The sequence below is a fragment of the Chiloscyllium plagiosum genome, unplaced genomic scaffold, assembly GCF_037043375.1.
Source record: "Chiloscyllium plagiosum isolate Xiang-an unplaced genomic scaffold, Cpla_swu_hap1 HiC_scaffold_47, whole genome shotgun sequence".
NCBI lineage: Eukaryota > Metazoa > Chordata > Chondrichthyes > Orectolobiformes > Hemiscylliidae > Chiloscyllium > Chiloscyllium plagiosum.
Window position 1 is genome coordinate 8,736,159 of NW_028270185.1, and position 22,386 is coordinate 8,758,544.

At 51.4% G+C, this 22,386-nt stretch overlaps 1 protein-coding gene across 1 annotated transcript in view; it reads left to right on the forward strand.

Annotated features, from left to right (window-relative positions):
- The first annotated feature begins 4,826 nt into the window (after positions 1 to 4,826).
- The window catches only part of LOC122542804 (G protein-coupled receptor 4-like), a 155,517-nt gene continuing 137,957 nt past the window's right edge, over positions 4,827 to 22,386 (forward strand). The window contains exon 1 of the mRNA XM_087983882.1: positions 4,827 to 4,937. The gene's annotated coding sequence lies outside the window, so the exon portion shown is untranslated. The remainder of the gene's footprint in view (positions 4,938 to 22,386) is intronic.

Sequence of the window (22,386 nt, forward strand, 5' to 3'; positions counted from 1 at the left end):
TTGTGGTCCTGGAATGAGGATGGACGGTGGGTCTGGAGCGGGGATGGGCAGTGGGTCTGGAGCGGGGATGGATGGTGAGTCTGGAATGGGGATTGACAGTGGGTCTGGAGTGGGGATGGACGGTGGGTCTGGAATGTGGTTGGACGGTGGGTCTGGAATGAGGATGGACGGTGGGTCTGGAATGAGGTGGGTCTGGACCGGGGATGGGCGGGGGTTTGGAATGGGGATGGATGGTTGGTCTGGAGTGGGGATGGAAGGTGGGTCTGGAATGTGGTTGGACGGTGGGTCTGGAATGAGGATGGACGGTGGGTCTGGAATGAGGTGGGTCTGGACCGGGGATGGGCGGGGGGTTTGGAATGGGGATGGATGGTTGGTCTGGAGTGGGGATGGACGGTGGGTCTGGAATGTGGTTGGACGATGGGTCTGGAGCGGGGATGGACGGTGGGTCTTGAATGGGGATGGATGGTGGGTCTGGAACGGGGATGGACAGTGGGTCTGGAGCGGGGATGGATGGTGGTCTGGAGCGGGGATGGACGGTGGGTCTGAAGGAGGGATGGACGATGGTCTGGAGTGGGGATGGACAGTGGGTCTGGAGCGGGGATGGATGGTGGTCTGGAGTGGGGATGGACGGTGGGTCTGGAGTGGGGATGGACGGTGGTCTGGAATGGGGATGGACGGTGGTCTGGAGTCGGGATGGACAGTGGGTCTGGAGCGGGGATGGACGGTGGTCTGGAGTGGTGATGGACGGTGAGTCTGGAGTGGGGATGGATGGTGGGTCTGGAGTGGGGATGGACGATGGGTCTGGAGCGGGGATGGACGATGGGTCTGGAGCGGGGATGGACGGTGGGTCTTGAATGCGGATGAACGGTGGGTCTGGAATGGGGATGGACAGTGGGTCTGGAGCGGGGATGGACAGTGGGTCTTGAATGGGGATGGACAGTGGGTCTGGAGTGGGGATGGACGATGGGTCTGGAGCGGGGATGGACGTTGGGTCGTGAATGGGGATGGACGGTGTGTCTGGAATGGGGATGGACAGTGGGTCTGGAGCGGGGATGGACAGTGGGTCTGGAGCGGGGTTGGATGGTGGTCTGGTGCGGGGATGGACGGTGGGTCTGGAGAGGGGATGGACGGTGGTCTGGAGCAGGGATGGACGGTGGGTCTTGAATGGGGACGGACGGTGGGTCTGGAGTGGGGATGGACGATGGGTCTGGGGCGGGAATGGACGGTGGGTCTTGAATGGGGATGGATGGTGGGTCTGGAACGGGGATGGACAGTGGGTCTGGAGCGGGAATGGATGGTGGTCTGGAGCGGGGATGGACGGTGGGTCTGAAGGGGGGATGGACGGTGGTCTGGAGTGGGGATGGACAGTGGGTCTGGAGCGGGGATGGATGGTGGTCTGGAGTGGGGATGGACGGTGGGTCTGGAGTGGGGATGGACGGTGGTCTGGAATGGGGATGGACGGTGGGTCTTGAATGGGGATGAACGGTGGGTCTGGAATGGGGATGGACAGTGGGTCTGGAGCGGGGTTGGATGGTGGTCTGGTGCGGGGATGGACAGTAGGTCTGGAGAGGGGATGGACGGTAGTCTGGAGTGGGGATGGACGGTGGGTCTGGAGTGGGGATGGACGGTGGTCTGGAGTCGGGATGGACAGTGGGTCTGGAGCGGGGATGTACGGTGGGTCTTGAATGGGGATGGATGGTGGGTCTGGAACGGGGATGGACAGTGGGTCTGGAGCGGGGATGGATGGTGGTCTGGAGCGGGGATGGACGGTGGGTCTGAAGGGGGGATGGACGGTGGTCTGGAGTGGGGATGGACAGTGGGTCTGGAGCGGGGATGGATGGTGGTCTGGAGTGGGGATGGACGGTGGGTCTGGAGTGGGGATGAACGGTGGTCTGGAATGGGGATGGACGGTGGTCTGGAGTGGTGATGGACGGTGAGTCTGGAGTGGGGATGGATGGTGGGTCTGGAGTGGGGATGGACGATGGGTCTGGAGCGGGGATGGACGATGGGTCTGGAGCGGGGATGGACGGTGGGTCTTGAATGGGGATGAACGGTGGGTCTGGAATGGGGATGGACAGTGGGTCTGGAGCGGGGTTGGATGGTGGTCTGGTGCGGGGATGGACGGTGGGTCTGGAGAGGGGATGGACGGTGGTCTGGAGCAGGGATGGACGGTGGGTCTTGAATGGGGACGGACGGTGGGTCTGGAGTGGGGATGGACGATGGGTCTGGGGCGGGAATGGACGGTGGGTCTTGAATGGGGATGGATGGTGGGTCTGGAACGGGGATGGACAGTGGGTCTGGAGCGGGAATGGATGGTGGTCTGGAGCGGGGATGGACGGTGGGTCTGAAGGGGGGATGGACGGTGGTCTGGAGTGGGGATGGACAGTGGGTCTGGAGCGGGGATGGATGGTGGTCTGGAGTGGGGATGGACGGTGGGTCTGGAGTGGGGATGGACGGTGGTCTGGAATGGGGATGGACGGTGGGTCTTGAATGGGGATGAACGGTGGGTCTGGAATGGGGATGGACAGTGGGTCTGGAGCGGGGTTGGATGGTGGTCTGGTGCGGGGATGGACAGTAGGTCTGGAGAGGGGATGGACGGTAGTCTGGAGTGGGGATGGACGGTGGGTCTGGAGTGGGGATGGACGGTGGTCTGGAGTCGGGATGGACAGTGGGTCTGGAGCGGGGATGTACGGTGGGTCTTGAATGGGGATGGATGGTGGGTCTGGAACGGGGATGGACAGTGGGTCTGGAGCGGGGATGGATGGTGGTCTGGAGCGGGGATGGACGGTGGGTCTGAAGGGGGGATGGACGGTGGTCTGGAGTGGGGATGGACAGTGGGTCTGGAGCGGGGATGGATGGTGGTCTGGAGTGGGGATGGACGGTGGGTCTGGAGTGGGGATGAACGGTGGTCTGGAATGGGGATGGACGGTGGTCTGGAGTGGTGATGGACGGTGAGTCTGGAGTGGGGATGGATGGTGGGTCTGGAGTGGGGATGGACGATGGGTCTGGAGCGGGGATGGACGATGGGTCTGGAGCGGGGATGGACGGTGGGTCTTGAATGGGGATGAACGGTGGGTCTGGAATGGGGATGGACAGTGGGTCTGGAGCGGGGTTGGATGGTGGTCTGGTGCGGGGATGGACGGTGGGTCTGGAGTGGGGATGGACGGTGGGTCTGGAGCGGGGTTGGATGGTGGTCTGGTGCGGGGATGGACGGTGGTCTGGAGTGGGGATGGACGGTGGGTCTGGAGTGGGGATGAACGGTGGTCTGGAATGGGAATGGACGGTGGTCTGGAGTGGTGATGGACGGTGAGTCTGGAGTGGGGATGGATGGTGGGTCTGGAGTGGGGATGGACGATGGGTCTGGAGCGGGGATGGACGATGGGTCTGGAGCGGGGATGGACGGTGGGTCTTGAATGGGGATGAACGGTGGGTCTGGAATGGGGATGGACAGTGGGTCTGGAGCGGGGTTGGATGGTGGTCTGGTGCGGGGATGGACGGTGGGTCTGGAGTGGGGATGGACGGTGGGTCTGGAGCGGGGTTGGATGGTGGTCTGGTGCGGGGATGGACGATGGGTCTGGAGCGGGGATGGACGATGGGTCTGGAACGGGGATGGACGGGGGGTCTAGAGTGGAGATGGATGATGGGTCTGGAACGGGAATGAACGGTGGGTCTGGAGCGGGGATGGATGGTGGGTCTGGAGCGGGGATGGACGGTGGGTCTGGAGTGGGGATGGACGGTGGGTCTAGAGTGGGGATGGACGATGGGTCTGGAATGCGGATCGACGGTGGGTCTGGAACGGGAATGAACTGTGCGTCTGGAACGGGGATGGACGGTGGATCTGGAGTGGGGATGGACGGTGGATCTGGAACGGGGATGGATGGTGGGTCTGGAACGGGGATGGACTATGGGTCTGGAACGGGGATGGACGGTGGGGATGGACGGTGGGTCTGGAGTGGGGATGGACGATGGGTCTGGAGCGGGGATGGACGGTGGGTCTGGAGCGGGGATGGACGATGGGTCTGGAACGGGAATGGACGGTGGGGATGGACGGTGGGTCTGGAGTGGGGATGGACGATGGGTCTGGAGCGGGGATGGACGGTGGGTCTGGAGCGGGGATGGACGATGGGTCTGGAACGGGAATGGACGGTGGGTGTGGAGTGGGGATGGACGGTGGGTCTGGAGTGGGGATGGACGATGGGTCTGGAGCGGGGATGGACGGTGGGTCTGGAGCGGGGATGGACGATGGGTCTGGAGTGGGCTGGACGGTGGATCTGGAATGGGGTCAGCTACTGGTTGGAAACTTTTGGAGGTCGTTGAGGCTGTGGAGAATCCCTTATCGAAATACCATAACATCAATCTTTTCAGCTTTATTTCTTATTTTCCTGACTTACACAATGTACTGTATATCTGTAACGTAGTGTACCCTTGTCTTCTTTAGTTTCTCTGTTTTTTTTGTGCATATGATTTGTACCGATTGTGCATTGTCCCTGAGATGGCACTGTGTCTTGGTGACACTGTACACCTTTCCCTGTACTTTTGTTCTCCTGTAACTTGAGTACATATGACAACAGACACCCCTCATTCTAATTGCAGTCGGTTAGTATACAGAGAGTGAGAGACTTGTGGTCAACCTCCAAACAATTGCCTCTCTGCGAACGTTTACAAATATACTTTTAATTGTGCCTTTAATTTTCACAGCCAAACCCTGCGTTGGCACCCGTGTACAAGAGGATGGGGATGCTTTAGTCAGACGCCTGTTCTGTTGACACATAATACACCGGCTGTGAGTCATGTGGTGTGAAGTTTTAAGAGGCCTATCTATACAGCTTCGATTACCTGCTGCTCATGCAAATCCCAGGAGCTGAGACCGACCGCCTCACGTTCTGGATAGGCTGATCGTCACGCCGCGCAGTGACCTGACCGAGAACGCAGCGCAGGTATGAACCAACTCCCCCCACTCTCCCGCCTGGCCCTCAGCCCACTGAGGACCCACCTGCCAGCCCAGCCCAGCCTAGGTACATTTCCTTCAAGTCTCCTCAGACAAACGGTACGGGTTTCAGATTCACTGCCGTCTCATTTCGCGCTCTGCTGGGCGTAATCTCGTGGCATCGGAAGCAACAAGAGCATGTGCTTCAGAAATGTCAGTCGCGGTCTCGGGTTCCTTAAAGCTCTGTTCTCTGACCTGGGAGTGCTGGCTTTGTTTCAATCTGAGGTCAGACCAGTCCGTGGTGTCTTTTCTTTTTCTCTCTCCCTCTCTCTCTCAGTGCCCTCATACTCTCTCTGACTGCAGAACACTCTCTCTTTCTGTCTCTCCTCTCTCTCAGTTTGCAGAACACTCTCTCTTTCTGTCCCCCTCTCTTTGACTGCTGAACACTCTCTCTTTCTGTCTCCCCTCTCTCTCTGACTGCTGAACACTCTCTCTTTCTGTCTCCCCTCTCTCTCTGACTGCTGAACACTCTCTCTTTCTGTCCCCCTCTCTCTGACTGCTGAACACTCTCTCTTTCTGTCCCCCTCTCTCTGACTGCTGAACACTCTCTCTTTCTGTCTCCCTTTCTCTCTGACTGCAGAACACTCTTTCTGTCCCCCTTTCTCTGACTGCAGTACACTCTCTCTTTCAGTCCCCCTCTCTCTGACTGCTGAACACTCTCGCTTTCTGTCTCCCCCTGTCTCTGACTGCAGAACACTCTCTCTTTCAGTCCCCCTCTCTCTGACTGCAGAACACTCTCTCTTTCTTTCCCTGTCTCTCTCTGACTGCAGACACTCTCTCTTTCTGTCTCCCCTCTCTCTCTGACTGCTGAACACTCTCTCTTTCTGTCTCTCCCTCTCTCTGACTACAGAACACTCTCTCTTTCTGTTCCGTCTCTCTCTGACTGCAGAACACTCTCTTTCTGTCTCCCTTCTCTCTCTGACTGCAGAACACTCTCTCTTTCAGTCTCCCCTCTCTCTCTGACTGCGGAACACTCTCTCTTTCTGTCTCCCCTCTCTCTCTGACTGCGGAACACTCTCTCTTTCTGTCTCTCCTCTCTCTCAGTTTGCAGAACACTCTCTCTTTCTGTCCCCCTCTCTCTGACTGCTGAACACTCTCTCTTTCTGTCTCCCCTCTCTCTCTGACTGCTGAACACTCTCTCTTTCTGTCTCCCCTCTCTGACTGCTGAACACTCTCTCTTTCTGTCTCCCCCTCTCTCTGATTGCAGAACACTCTCTCTTTCTGTCTCCCCTCTCTCTCAGACTGCAGAACACTGTCTCTTTCTGTCCCCGTCTCTCCCTGACTACTGAACACTCTTCCTCTGTCGACACTCACTCAGACTGCAGCACATGCCCACTCTCTCTGTCTCTCAGACCCCTGCTCTCTCTCGAACACCATCACACACTCGCATGTAGCTTGCTCTCTTTCATCCTGACAGCTTCTGAGACTTCAACGTCACTCTGTGTCACCGCTGTCTCTGACCAAAGGACTAACATGCCTCACTTTTTATGTCTTTATTTTATTATTTGTTATGGGCTGGCATGATGGCTCAGTGGTTAGCCAGGGAGCTGGGTTCAATTCCAGCCTCAGGCGACTGTCTGTGTGGAGTTTGCACATTCTCCCCGTGTCTGCGTGGGTTTCCTCTGGGTGCTCCGGTTTCCTCCCACAGCCCAAAGATATGCAGGTTAGGGTGGATTGGCCGTGCTAAATTGCCTTTGGTGTTCAGGGATGTGTAGTCAGGGGTAAACATAGGGTCGGGAGAATGGGTCTGAGTGGGTTATTCTTTGGAGGGACTTGTTGTGCCGAAGGGCCTGTTTCCACACTGTCGGGAGTCTTCTTAGTCTCCAAATATCCTGTTCCTAGGTACATTTGTACCTAAGTCGTGACTTTGTAAACTTTTCACTGCACTCATGTGCGTACGTGACAAACCTAACAGCTGAGAAAAAACTTTCTGAGCACTATCCTCTCATTGATAGTAACGGTGTTGTGCTCATCCTGTTTTCAACCACCCTGTCCCTCTGCCTTAGACCCCAACTCCCCACCGTCCCCAAACCAAGAACCCTGGGACAATTCCTGGGGGTCTTGGCTGCACACCCAGTCCCTCACCCTCGAACGTCCAGCCCTCTCTTAGAGTTACGTCATGACCCCTCCACGGGAGCGAGGGAGGCATCAGAGTCGGGCCCGAATTTGCCCTCGTTTGGCTGACTGTTTGGGGGATGTTCGGAAGGAGGCAAGAGGGGTGGGGAAAAGGCAGAGACGGAGGGGAAGAAAGAAAAATAAAACAAAAGGCAGTGATGGAGTACGTCCGGCCTGGGAGTGTAGTGAGAGTTGGCCGACAGCGACGTGGGAAAGATTAGGGAAAGGCTGAGTCCCTCGAACAGAGAACTGGCACAGACGCGATGGGCGGAGTGGCACAGTTGCACAGTTTGTTTTGGAAAAGTGCTCCTGGGCGTTATTAGCCAAACTCTGCCCAGAGAGATGCCGAATGCCAGTGCTGGTTGTCTCCACTGACACAGTGACCTCCACAATCCAGGTAGGGCCAACTGGTGAACACGTTCCATTCTGAAGTCTGCTCACACGGCACAACGCAACTTTTTATTTTACTTTTTTATTCATCTGTGGGACGTGGGCATCGCTGGCTGGGCCCAGCATTTATTGTCCCGTCCCTAGTTACCTCCTTGAGAAGTTGGGGGGTGAGCTGCCTTCTTGAACTGCTGCAGTCCACCTGCTATGGGTTGACCCCCAAAGCCCTTAGAACCATAACATCCCTACAGTGTGGAAACAGGCCATTCGGCCCAACAAGTCCACACCGACCCTCCGAGGAATGTCCCACCCAGACCCATTCCCCTACATTTACCCCTGACTAATGCACCCAACCTACACTCCTGAACACTATGGGGCAAATTAGCATGGCCAATTCACTCCAACCTGCACATCATAGCTTTAAGAAAAGTCAGTGGCGAGCTGTCAAGTCGGAATGGAATAACCCTGCAGCTATAACGTGCTGTGGATGTTTGAATTTGTGCACACTGTGATTTCTGCTGTTCACTGAGAGCCAGTCCCAATCCACTGGAGTTACCAGTCGATTCCATTGGCTGGCACGCTTAGTGGTGGACGTTGTCAGGGCTATAGGCAGGTGCATGTCGAGGGAATTCCAGGATTTTGACCCAGCAACACAGAAGGAACAGCATTATACCGTCGTTCCACTATAATGCGCATTTCATCAATGCGAATTGACTATAGCGCGATTGACGACTCAGGGATGCTGTTTCTAAAGCAGGAACGTTTAAAGCGCGTGTTGGCCACAACACGATTAGATCGCCAACACTTTAAGTGTCATTTGTACTGCACGATTCTTGTATTCCCCGGGATCGCACAGAAACGCAACTATCATGTTATATAAGAAACTTTTCCAAGGCAGGATGGTGAGCGGAGGGGAACTTGCAGGGGAAGGGGTGGTGTTCCCATGTACCTGCTGCCCTAGTCCTTCCCGATGGAAGTGGTCGTGGGTTTGGAAGGTGCTGTCAGAGGATATTTGGTGAATTTCCACAGTGTGTCTTGTAGATGGTACACACTGCTGCTACTGAGGGTCGGGGGTGGAGGGAGGGAATACAATGTGGAGCAGCTGCTCCTCAGTACAGGAATAGTTTATATATCGGGTCTTCAAAATTACAGCCATATTTGGGATGACATTCTTAAGTTGGATGTCTGTAATTTGGCGATTGCCCTGTATTCTGTACCAAGCAGTTACCAGGCTCCAGTGAGAACTAAAGAACATACAAACTCATCACATGCTGCAATCCAAGAGGTAGGTTTTTATTCTGAAGTGGTGCACTCTGTAAAAGCTCAAACTAGTCAGGACAGGCTCATGAGCATTGGCTGAGCACTCACCTGTGTCACAAGATTCCAATTTTAAAGGGATATTGTCCCATCAGATCATGCACCAAGTGCAATACATCACAAACCCCACTCTGGAGCTGCAGACAGGTTACAGTGAGGGGTATGGGGTATATCAGGGTGTTACAGTGAGGGGTATGGGGTATATCAGGGTGTTACAGTGAGGGGTATAGGGTATATCAGGGTGTTACAGTGAGGGGTATGGGGTATATCAGGGTGTTACAGTGAGGGGTATAGGGTATATCAGGGTGCTACAGTGAGGGGTGTGGGGTATATCAGGGTGTTACGGTGAGGGGTATAGGGTATATCGGGTGTTACAGTGATGGGTATGGGGTATATCAGGGTGTTATAGTGAGGGGTGTGGTGTATATCTGAGTGCTACAGTGAGGGGTGTGGGGCATATTAGAGTGTTACAGTGAGGGGTATGGGGTTTATCAGAGTGTTATAGTGAGGGGTATGGGGTATATCAGAGTGCTACAGTGAGGGGTATGGGGTTTATCAGAGCGTTACAGTGAGGGGTGTGGGGTATATTAGAGTGTTACAGTGAGGGGTTTGAGGTATATCAGAGTGTTACAGTCAGGGATGTGGGTATATCAGGGTGTTTCAGTGAGGAATGTGGGGACATTAGCGTGTTACAGTGAGGGGTGCAGCGTATATCAAAGTGTTACAGTGAGGGGTGAGGGGTATATCCGGTGTTACAGTGAGGGCTGTGGGGTACATCAGACTGTTACGGTAAAGGTGCAGGGTATATCAGAGTATTATAGTGAGGGGTGTGGAGTTTATCAGAGTGTTATAGTGAGGGGCGTGGGGTTTATCGAAGTGTGACAGTGAAGGATGTGGTATTTATCAGAGTATGACAGTGAAGGGTGTGGCATATATTGGAGTGTTACAGTGAGGGGTGTGGCGTATATCAGGGTGTTACAGTGAGGGTGTGGGGTTTTTCAGAGTGTTACAGAGAGGGGTGTGGGGCATATCAGAGAGTGTTGCTTTGAGGGATGTGGGATGTATAACAGTGTTACAGGGTGGAATGTGGGGTATATCAGAATGTTACAGTGAGAGGCTTTGAGATATATCGGAGTGTGACAGTGAAGGGTGTGGCGTATATCAGGGTGTTACAGTGAGGGTGTGGTGTTTATCAGAGTGTTACAGTGAGGGGTTTTGGGATATATCGAAGTTACAGCGAGGGGTATAGGGTATATCAGAGTGTTACAGGGAGGGGTGCAGGGTATATCAGTGTTATAGTGAGGGGTGTGTGGTAAATCAGGGTGTTACAGTGAGGGGTGTGGTATATATCAGAGTGTTACAGTGAGGGGTATGGTGTGTATCAGAGTGTTACAGTGAGGAGTTTTGGGATATATCAGGGAGTTACAGTGAGGGGTATGGGGTATATCAGAGTGTTACAGTGAGGAGTGTGGGGTATATTAGAGTGTTACAGTGAGGGGTTTGAGGTATAGCAGAGTGTTACAGTCAGGGATGTGGGTATATCAGAGTATTATAGTGAGGGGTGTGGAGTTTATCGGAGTGTCATAGTGAGGGGTGTGGGGTTTATCGGAGTGTGACAGTGAGGGGTTTGGGGGTATATCAGGGAGTTATAGTGAGGGGTGTGGGGTATATCAGAGAGACACAGTGAGGGATTTTGGGTTTATCAGGGAGTTACGGAGAGGGGTACGGGGTATACCAGGGAGTTACAGAGAGGGGTACGGGGTATATCAGAGAGATACAGTGAGGGGTTTGGGAGTGTATCAGGGAGTTACAGAGAGGGGTGTCGGGTATATCAGAGAGATACAGTGAGAGGTTTTTGGGTATATCAGCAAGTTACAGAGAGGGGTATGGGGTATATCAGAGAGATATAGTGAGGGGTTTTGGGGTATATCAGGGAGTTACAGTGAGGGGTACGGGGTATATCAGAGAGATACAGTGAGGGGTTTTGGGGTATATCAGGTAGTTACGGAGAGGTGTATGGGGTATATCAGAGAGACACAGTGAGGGATTTCGGGGTATATCAGGGAGTTTCAGAGAAGGGTACGGGGTATATCAGAGAAATACAATGATGGGTTTTGAGGTTTTGGGATATATCATGGAGTTATAGTGAGGGGTACGGGGTATATCAGAGATATATAGTGAGGGGTTTTATGGTATATCAGGGAGTTACAGTGAGGGGTACGGGGTATATCAGAGAGATACAGTGAGGGGTTTTGGGGTATATCAGGTAGTTACGGAGAGGTGTATGGGGTATATCAGAGAGACACAGTGAGGGATTTGGGGGTATATCAGGGAGTTTCAGAGAAGGGTACGGGGTATATCAGAGAAATACAATGATGGGTTTTGAGGTTTTGGGATATATCATGGAGTTACAGTGAGGGGTACTGGGTATATCAGAGATATACAGTGAGGGGTTGGTGGTATATCAGGGAGTTATAGAGAGGGGTATGGGGTATAACAGAGAGATACAGAGAGGGGTTTCGGGGTATATCAGAGATATACAGTGAGGGGTTTTGGGGTATATCGGGGAGTTACAGAGAGGTGTATGGGGTATATCAGAGAGACACAGTGAGGGATTTGGGGGTATATCAGGGAGTTACAGAGAAGGGTATGGGGTATATCAGAGAAATACAATGATGGGTTTTGAGGTTTTGGGGTATATCATGGAGTTACAGTGAGGGGTACGAGGTATATCAGAGATATACAGTGAGGGGTTTTATGGTATATCAGGGAGTTACGGAGAGGGGTACTGGGTATATCAGAGATATACAGTGAGGGGTTTTGGGGTATATCAGGGAGTTACAGAGAGGGGTACAGGGTATATCAGGGAGTTACAGTGAGGGGTACAGGGTATATCAGAGAGATACAGTGAGGGGTTTCGGGGTATATCAGAGATATACAGTGAGGGGTTTTGGGGTATATCGGGGAGTTACAGAGAGGTGTATGGGGTATATCAGAGAGACACAGTGAGGGGTTTTGGGGTATATCAGGGAGTTACAGAGAAAGGTACAGGGTATATCAGAGAGATACAGTGAGGGGTTTTGGGGTATATCAGGGAGTTACAGAGAGGGGTACGGGGTATATCAGAGATATACAGTGAGGGGTTTTGGGATATATCAGGGAGTTATAGAGAGGTGTATGGGGTATATCAGAGAGATACAGTGAGGGGTTTTGGGGTATATCAGGGAGTTACAAATCGGGCTGCGGGGTATATCAGAGAGATACATTGAGAGGTTTTGGGGTATATCAGGGAGTTACAGAGAGGGGTACAGGGTATATCAGAGAGATACAGTGAGGTGTTTTGGGGTATATCAGGGAGTTACAGAGAGGCGTAGGTGTTATATCAGAGTGTTACAGTGAGGGGTTTTGGGATATATCAGGGAGTTACAGTGAGGGGTATAGGGTATATCAGAGTGTTACAGTGAGGGGTATGGGATATATCAGGGTGTTACAGTGAGGGGTGTGGGATGTATCAGAGTGTTACAGTGAGGGATGTGGGGTTTATTAGGGTGTTACAGTAAGGTGTGTGGGGTGTATCAGAATGTTACAGTGAGGGGTTTGGGGGTATATCAGGGAGTTATAGTGAGGGGTGTGGGGTTTTTCAGAGAGATACAGTGAGGGATTTTGGGTTTATCAGGGAGTTACGGAGAGGGGTACGGGGTATATCAGGGAGTTATAGAGAGGGGTACGGGGTATATCAGAGAGATACAGTGAGGGGTTTGGGAGTGTATCAGAGAGTTACAGAGAGGGGTATGGGGTATATCAGAGAGATACAGAGAGGGGTTTTGGGAGTGTATCAGAGAATTACAGAGAGGGGTATGGGGTATATCAGAGAGATACAGTGAGGGGTTTGGGGGTATATCAGGGAGTTATAGTGAGGAGTGTGGGGTATATCAGAGAGATACAGTGAGGGGTTTTGGGGTATATCAGGGAGTTACAAAGAGGGCTGCGGGGTATATCAGAGAGATACAGTGGGAGGGGTATGGGGTATATCAGAGAGATACAGTGAGGGGTTTGGGAGTGTATCAGAGAGTTACAGAGAGGGGTATGGGGTATATCAGAGAGATACAGTGAGGGGTTTGGGAGTGTATCAGAGAGTTACAGAGAGGGGTATGGGGTATATCAGAGAGATACAGTGAGGGGTTTGGGGGTATATCAGGGAGTTATAGTGAGGGGTGTGGGGTATATCAGAGAGATACAGTGAGGGATTTTGGGTCTATCAGGGAGTTACGGAGAGGGGTACGGGGTATATCAGCGAGTCACAGAGAGGGGTGTCGGGTATATCAGAGAGATACAGTGAGGGGTATTTGGGTATATCAGAGAGTTACAGAGAGGTGTATGGGGTATATCAGAGAGATACAGTGAGGGGTTTTGGGGTATATCAGGGAGTTACAAAGAGGGCTGCGGGGTATATCAGAGAGATACAGTGGGAGGTTTTGGGGTATATCAGGAAGTTACAGAGAGGGGTACAGGGTATATCAGAGAGATACAGTGAGGGGTTTTGGGGTATATCAGGGAGTTACGGAGAGCGTACGTGTTATATCAGAGTGAGGTTTTGGGGTATATCAGGGAGTTACAGAGAGGGGTACAGGGTATATCAGAGAGATACAGTGAGGGGTTTTGGGGTATATCAGGGAGTTACGGAGAGGCGTACGTGGTATATCAGAGAGATACAGTGAGGGATTTTGGGGTATATCAGGGAGTTACAAAGAGGGCTGCGGGGTATATCAGAGAGATACAGTGAGAGGTTTGGGGGTATATCAGGGAGTTACAGAGAGGCATACGTGGTACATCAGAGAGATACAGTGAGGGGTTTTGGGATATATCAGGGAGTTACAGGGAGGGATACGGGGTATATCAGAGAGATACAGTGAGGGATTTTGGGATATATCAGGGAGTTACGGAGAGGCATATGGGGTATAACAGAGAGATACAGTGAAGGGTTTTGGGGTATATCGGAGTTACAGAGAGGGGTACGGGGTATATCAGAGAGATACAGTGAGGGGGTTTGGGGTATATCAGGGAGTTACGAAGAGGGGTATGAGGTATGTCAGAGAGATACAGTGAGGGGTTTGGGGGTATATCAGGGAGTTACAGAGAGCTGTATGGGGTATATTAGACAGATACAGTGAGGGGTTTTGGGGTATATCAGGGAGTTACAGAGAGGTGTACGGGGTATATCAGAGAGATACAGTGAGGGTTTTGGGGGTATATCAGGGCGTTACAGAGAGATGTATGGGGTATATTAGAGAGATACAGTGAGGGCTTTGGGGGTATATCAGGCAGTTACGGAGAGCTGTACAGGGTATATCAGAGAGGTACAGTGAGGGGTTTGGGGTATATCTGGGAGTTACGGAGAGGGGTACGGGGTATATCGGAGAGATACAGTGAGGGGTTTTGAGGTTTTGGGGTATATCATGGAGTTACAGTGAGGGGAACGGGGTATATCAGAGATATACAGTGAGGGGTTTTATGGTATATCAGGGAGTTACAGAGAGGGGTACTGAGTATATCGGAGAGATACAGTGAGGGGTTGGGGGTATATCAGGGAGTTACAGAAAGGAGTACGGGGTATATCAGAGAATTACAGTGAGGGGTTTGGGGGTATATCAGGGAGTTACAGAGAGGTATATGGGGTATATCAGAGAGATACAGTGAGGGGTTTTGGGGTATATCAGGGAGTTACGGAGAGGGGTATGGGGTATAGCAGAGAGATACAGTGAGAGGTTTTGGGGTATATCAGGGAGTTACAGAGAGGGGTACGGGGTATATCAGAGAGATACAGTGAGAGGTTTGGGGGTATATCAGGGAGTTACAGTGAGGCGTACGTGGTACATCAGAGAGATACAGTGAGGGCTTTTGGGGTATATCGGAGTTATAGAGAGGGGTACGGGGTATATCAGAGAGATACAGTGAGGGCGTTTGGGGTATATCAGGGAGTTACAGAGAGGGGCACGCAGTATATCGGAGAGATACAGTGAGGGGTTTGGGGTATATCAGGGAGTTATAGTGAGGAGTACAGGGTATATCAGAGAGAGGCAGTGAGGGGTTTTGGGGTATATCAGGAACTTACAGAGAGCTGTACAGGGTATGTCAGAGAGGTACAGTGAGGGCTTTGGGGGTATATCAGGGAGTTACGGAGAGGGGTATGAGGTATGTCAGAGAGATACATTGAGAGGTTTTGGGGGTATATCAGGGCGTTACAGAGAGATTTATGGGGTATATCAGAGAGATACAGTGAGGGCTTTGGGGGTATATCAGGCAGTTACGGAGAGCTAACAGGGTATATCAGAGAGGTACAGTGAGGGGTTTGGGGTATATCAGGGAGTTACGGAGAGGGGTACGGGCTATATCAGAGACACAGTGAGGGGTTTTGGCGTATATCAGGGAGTTACAGTGAGGGGTACAGGGTATATCAGAGAGATACAGTGAGGGGTTTGGGGGTATATCAGGGAGTTACGGAGGGGTGTATGGTGTATATCAGAGAGATACAGTGAGGGGTTTGGGGGTATATCAGGGAGTTACAGAGAGGTGTACGGGATATATCAGAGAGATACAGCGAGCGGTTTTGGGGGTAAATCAGGGAGTTATGGAGAGGGGTACGGGGTATATCAGAGATATACAGTGAGTGGTTTGGGGGTATATCAGGGAGTTACAGAAAGGTGTATGGGATATATCAGAGACATACAGTGAGGGGTTTTGGGGGTAAATCAGGGTGTTACGGAGAGGGGTACGGGGTATATCAGAGAGATACAGTGAGGGATTTGGGGGTATATCAGGGTGTTACGGAGAGGGATACGGGGTATATCAGAGAGATACAGTGAGGGATGTATCCATAATCCTGTTTCTCGCTGGTCCCAGTGGCCCTGTGAACATTCAGATGGAAAGTCTTCCTGCAGTCTGTGTTCTGCCTTTATCGATCCCTTCAGTAATGTGGTCTGGGCTTTTTCCATCTCAGTGTTTGTGTTCAGCCAGGGAATGTTCATCAATTAAATCCCTGCCAAGTGTTTGTTTGATGGAATCTGCGACCCACATTAGTCACCTCCTTAATACTAATGACCTGGAAAATTGGCAACACCTCGCGCCGAAATGTCTGATGAGACTGCGCCGTGAGTTATGTTTTGAAGGGCAGCGAATATTGCTTTGCAGGTGAATGTGAGACCCACCCTCCGCACAGCAAGATCCCATAACCATGAAGGAGGATCAGTTGAGTTGCATTTCAGGGATCTCTTCGGAGGTGAGTGGAGTTACTCATTTCTCTGTGGCTGGTGTTCATCTCTGAGTTTGTTGCCTGTCCCTAATTGCCCTCGAGAATGTAACGGTGAGCTGTTCTCCAGCACCACAGTCTATCTTGTGTAGGACAACCCCAAATACCATGGATCCATTTCTGGGTCAATTCCCTCGGCAGTTTATAAACTGGGTGTCCCTTTCCAGTTGTTTGACAGTCAACCCTATCGCTGAGGGTTGAGAGTCACATGCAGGCCAGACTGAGTAGGAAACCCAGATTTACTGAGAGTCATAGAGACATACAGCACGGAAGCAGACCCTTCAGCCCAACACGTCCATGCTGAGCATGTTTCCTAAGCTGCTCCTCTAAACCTTTCTAGGCACATACCTGTCCAAATTTTTAAAAAATGTTAAATAGAAACTGAAAGAACCGTGGATGCTGTAAACCAGAAACAGAAACAAAAATTACTGGAAAAGCTCAGCAGGTCTGGCAGCATCTGCGGAGAGAAATCAGAGTTAACGTTTCAGGTCCGGTGACCCTTCCTCAGGACCAGTTCACTTAACCTGAAATGTTAACTCAGCTGCCAGACCCACTGAGCTTTTCCAGCAAGGTCTGTTTTTAAGTCTTTTAAACGCTGTAATTGTACCAGCCTCCACCACTTCCTCTGGCAGCTCATTCCATACACACACCACTCTCTGTGTTAAAAAGTTGTCCCTCAGGTGCCTTTTAAATCTTTCCCCTCTCACCTTAAACCTACGCCCTCTAGTTCTAGACTCCCCGACCCCAGGGAAAAGAATTTGCCTATTTATCCTGTCCATGTCCCTCATGATTTTATAAACCTCCATAAGGTCACCCCTCAGCCTCTGACGCTCCAGGGAAAACAGCCCCAGCCTATTCAGCCTCTCCCTGTAGCTCAAATCCTCCAACCCTGACAACATCCTTGTAAATCTTTTTTGCACCTTTTGTAGTTTAACAACATCCTTCCTACAGCAGGGAGACCAGAACTGAATGCAGTATTCCAAAAGTGGTCTGGCCCAACATTTCAAGTCCCCCTCCCACTCTGCCGAGGACATGGAGGTCCTGGGCTTCCTTCACCGCCGCTCCCTCACCACCCGACGCCTCGGAACACTTCAACCCCAGGGCATCAATGTGGACTTCAACAGTTTCCTCATTTCCCCTTCTCCCACCTCACCCTAGTTCCAAACTTCCAGCTCAGCACTGTCCCCATGACTTGTCTGGACTTGTCCGACCTGCCTATCTCCTTTTCCACCTATCCACTCCACCCTCTCCTCCCTGACCTATCACCTTCATCCCCTCCCCCACTCACCTATTGTACTTTATGCTACTTTCTCCCCACCCCCACCCTCCTCTAGCCTATCTCTCCACGCTTCAGGCTCACTGCCTTTATTCCTGATGAAGGGCTTTTTCCCAAACCATCGATTTTGCTGCTCCTTGGATGCTCCCTGAACTGCTGTGTCTTCCAGCACCACTAATCCAGAATCTGGTTTCCAGCATCTGCAGTCATTGTTTTTACCCCATTATGCATGTCCTGTCTACAGCCTGGGTGATGGCCTAGTGGCATTATCAGTGTGCTGTTAATCTAGAGACCAAGGGAAATGTTCCAGGGACTTGGGTTCGATTCCCTGATTCCCCTCCCCCGCACCCATGGCAGATGATGAAATTTGAATTCAATAAACATCGGGAATTAGGACTCTTCAGAGGATCCAAGCAGAATCGACAGGCTGAATGGCTTCTTTCCCTACTGTAGGGGTTCTGGGATTCTGAATTCCATCGTCTGCTCCCATGGGATTTGGAGCTCATGTCCCAGAGAATTAGGTTGGCCCTCTGGATAACAATGTCACCGCTGCCCAACCAGCTCCCAACACCAACCCCCTCCCCTGCCGAACTGGGGCAACTGCATGGGTTTAAGTGTGTGCGGCATCCATCGCCCTATGTCACCCCCTGCCTCTGAGGGGGGAGGGCCTACACCTCCTGTCGCAGGACTGAGGGAGTGCTGTTCTGCCGATTTCGCGGGTGAGTCTGGAATCCTGGGGCCCTCACGCCTTCCACACAGTTACTTGCCCGCCCTCTCAGGTCGACGTTAATAGCCTCCACCGTTGGGATCTTGGACAATGCAGGAATTCTCCCCTCTCCTCCCACAAGGATTGAATTGATAGGGCACTTGGTGTTGGCACTGCACTGATACTCCAAAGGCCTCGTGCATTGGCAGATGTGGGGTTCAAATGCCCAACAGCAGCTTGTAGAATTGGAATTTAATGACTAACATTGGGAATTAAAAGCTGGAAACTATTTCTGTGAAATCCCATTGGGATCATTAGAAGGATGTTGTTATTGAAATTAGATTAGAAAGGGTGCAGAAAATATTGACAAGAATGAGTATAGGCGTTGGGAGGTCATGTTGCGGCTGTACAATGGGGATGGGTGAGGGGGGGAGACATAACAGTTCAAACTCTTAAGAAGTACCTCTATTTCACAATGGCCCCATTTCTGAAAGGTTTACTGGCCAAAACAGCTCAGAAAACTGCCAAGGATTAAGCTCAAATGATGTCCCAGACATCTGGGAACTGGTGATTCCGTCCATAATTCCTTCCCCCTGCCACTCAGAACGCGGTGATCGATATTACACCAGTAAACATGCAAATGGTGACCTGAGGTGCATGATGGACCCAAAGGCCAAGACGTTGGCCAAAACAATGAACTTTGACATCTAGGCCTACGAGAACAGGCAATAATCGAAGGCCTAATCCAGACAAATGTTACATCCAACAGCACAGCCCTCCCTCAATACCAGGCTGAACATGATGCCCCAGATTAAATAATGGTTTTTATTCAATGCTAGTGTGCAACCCAGGATGATGAGTTAATTGCAAAGCTACAAAATGTAGGATTTGTACTGGCTTCAGTGAACAGGTCATTATAGAAATTCTTTACTGTTAACAAAATAACTTAATGAAGTAATGAACTCTCCTGTGGCTTTCTCTAAAGCATGGCTGCACAAAGAGATGGCCTTGTTTGTTCTTGTGTTTTGATGTCTCCAGGTAGAATTCTTTTTTGATCAAGTAAATAAAGAGAAGCAGCAACTACTGACAGAGAGCCATGTAGGCAGCAAACAGATATCTGGGCAAAAGAATTAGCGAGTGGGGAAGCCAGGGGGTGGTGAAGATGGGAGATCGATGACCTGCAATACATCTCATGAAAGGGCAGAGGAAGCAAAGTCCATGGTAGATTCTGGGTAATCGGAGCATTTGCAGGAGGGGGTGGCTCAGTGGTTAGCACTGCTGTCTCACAGCACCAGGGGCCCAGGTTCAATTCCACCCTCAGGCAACTGCCTATGTAGGGTTTGCACATTCTCCCCGTGTCTGCGTGGGTTTCCTCCCACAGTCCAACGGTGTACAGGTTAGGGTGAGTTGGTCATGCTAAATTGCCCCACAGTGTCCAGGGATGTGTAGGTTAGGTGCATTAGTCAGGGGACCTGCAGAGTAATGGGGAACGGGTCTGGATGGGTTACTCTTCGGAGGGTCAGTGTGGACTTGTTGGGCAGAAGGGCCTGTTTCCACACTGTAAGGATTCTATGGTTCTCATAGAATCCCTGCATTGTGGAATAGGTCATTCGACCCATCCACACCAACCCTCTGGAGAGCAGAATGGCCTGGTTCCACACTGTAGGAATTCTATGATTCTAAAGAGTAAAGGGAAGGAAGCAGATAAGTGGGACTGACAGAGCAAGGGACTAGTATGAGGAGGGTGGGCCGAATGGCCACCTTCAGAGCTCTGCAAATCTCTGATCCCAGGGATTGGTTTTGGTTGATTCCAAAGCTGCAGGTCATGACCTCACTAATTCCGACGGGACGATCTGGTCAGTCACGTAGCCACACCTTTGCCTGCTTTTCCCAAAGCACCAATACATTTTAAGGTCTGAGATGACGCAGTGGCATTGGGGAAATGATGCTAATCCAGATGTTCTGGGGCAGGGAGGTTGCAGGTTCAAATCCCAGCATTATCTGCTGTTCGAATTTTAATCCCCGAATTTAGCATGGAATAATAATCAGGATTTAAAACCCATCCAGTTCACTAATGTTCCTTTAGAATCATACAGCACGGAAACAGACCCTTCGATCCAACTTATAGACATCCTAACCTAATCCAGTCCCATTTGCCAGCAATTGGCCCATATCCCTCCAAACCCTTCCTATTCATATACCCATCCAGATGCCTTTTAAATGCTGTAATTGTACCAGCCTCCACCACTTCCTCTGGCAGCTCATTCCACACACACACCACCCTCTGTGTGAACAAGTTGCCCCTTAGGTCCTTGTTATATATTCCTGATGAACGTTCCTGATGAAGGACTTATGCCTGAAATGTCGACTCTCCTGCTCCTCAGATGCTGCCTGACCTGCTGTGCTTTTCCAGCACCACCTTTTTTGGCTCCGACTCTTGAGCACCTGCAGTCCTCTCTATCTTCCCTTGATATCTTCCCCTCTCACTTTAAATCCAGGGGACAGGGTCGGGGGTGAGATAGTGTTTAACTTGGTAGGAAAGTGGCTCGTGGGATTCCCATCACTTTCCAAATCAAGGGGTTGCCCTTTTACAATCGGGGTAGAGATATCGCTTTATTTTCTCTCAGAGGGTGGTAAGTCTTTGGAACTCTTCCTCCCAAGGCCGTGTGAGCAGAGTCTCCTGATTACTTTTTACAGCAGATTCTTGGTAAGCAAGGGGGTGAAAGGTCATCTGGAGGGGGTGGTTAGTTGGAAAGGTGGAGTGATCCCATCAGCTTTCTCGAGTGGCTAGACAGGCTCGAGGGGCTGAATGGTCTGCTCCAACTCCACATTCTCATGTCTGTAAACAATGTTGGAGTAGACACGGTGGCTCAGTGGTTAGCACTGCTGCCTCACAGCACCAGGGGTCCAGGTTCGATTCCACCCTCGGGTGACTGTCTGTGTGGAGTTTGCATATTCTCCCCGTGTCTGTGTGGGTTTCCTCTGGGTGCTCCAGCTTCCTCCCACAGTCCAATGATGTGCAGGTTAGGGTGGGTTGGCCATGGGAAATTGCCCCATAGTGTTCAGGGATGTGCAGGCCTAGGCAGGTTAGCCATGGGGAATGCAGGGTTACAGGGTGGTTCTGGAAGGGATGCTCTTTGGAGGGCCAGGATGGGCTGAATGGCCTGCTCCCAAACCATAGGGATTCTGTTCAAAGTTTGGGAGAAGATTTCTAGCTCGGGTGCTCGTTGTTGTGGTTCTGTTCACCGAGCTGGGAATTTGTGTTGCAGACGTTTCGTCCCCTGTCTAGGTGACATCCTCAGTGCTTGGGAGCCTCCTGTGAAGGGCTTCTGTGATGTTTCCTCCGGCATTTATAGTGATTTGTACCTGCCGTTTCCGGTTGTCAGTTCCAGCTGTCCGCTGCAGTGGTCGGTATATTGGGTCCAGGTCGATGTGCTTATTGATTGAATCTATGGATGAGTGCCATGCCTCTAGGAATTCCCTGGCTGTTCTCTGTTTGGCTTGAACTATAATAATAGTGTTGTCCCAGTCGAATTCATGTTGCTTGCCATCTGCATGTGTGGCTACTAAGGATATCTGGTCGCGACTAGCCACGAAACGATACGACCAGCTATCCTTAGTAGCCACACACAGAGATGACAAGCAACATGAGTTCGACTGGGACAACACTACTATTATAGGACAAGCCAAACAGAGAACAGCCAGGGAATTCCTAGAGGCATGGCACTCATCCACAGATTCAATCAATAAGCACATCGACCTGGACCCAATATAGCGGCCACTGCAGCGGACAGCTGGAACTGACAACCGGAAGCGGCAGGTACAAATCACTATAAATGCCGGAGGAAACATCACAGAAGCGCTTCACAGGAGGCTCCCAAGCACTGAGGATGTCACCTAGACAGGGGACGAAACGTCTGCAACACAAATTCCCAGCTCGGCGAACAGAACCACAACATAGGGATTCTGTGATAGATTATCAACTCCATTGAACAGCGGAGTGGGTTCCATGACCTCCTCATCATGTTATTGCTTGCATTCTTGAATTATTTTTCCCACTAGGGGGAGTATGACCACAGTGTGCAAAATAGTGTCCCAGTCCAGTTGCCGTTGGCTGATGCCAACAGCATGGGTTCAATTCCCACACCGGCTGAGTTACCGGGAAGGACTCTCCTTCTCAACCTCTCCCCCTCGCCTGAGGCGTGGTGACTCTCAGGTTGGCATGAATCGCTCCTTAACAACAGAGTGGTCCCATGGTGCTCTGAGAGAATGTTGACTTGACCTCTCATAGA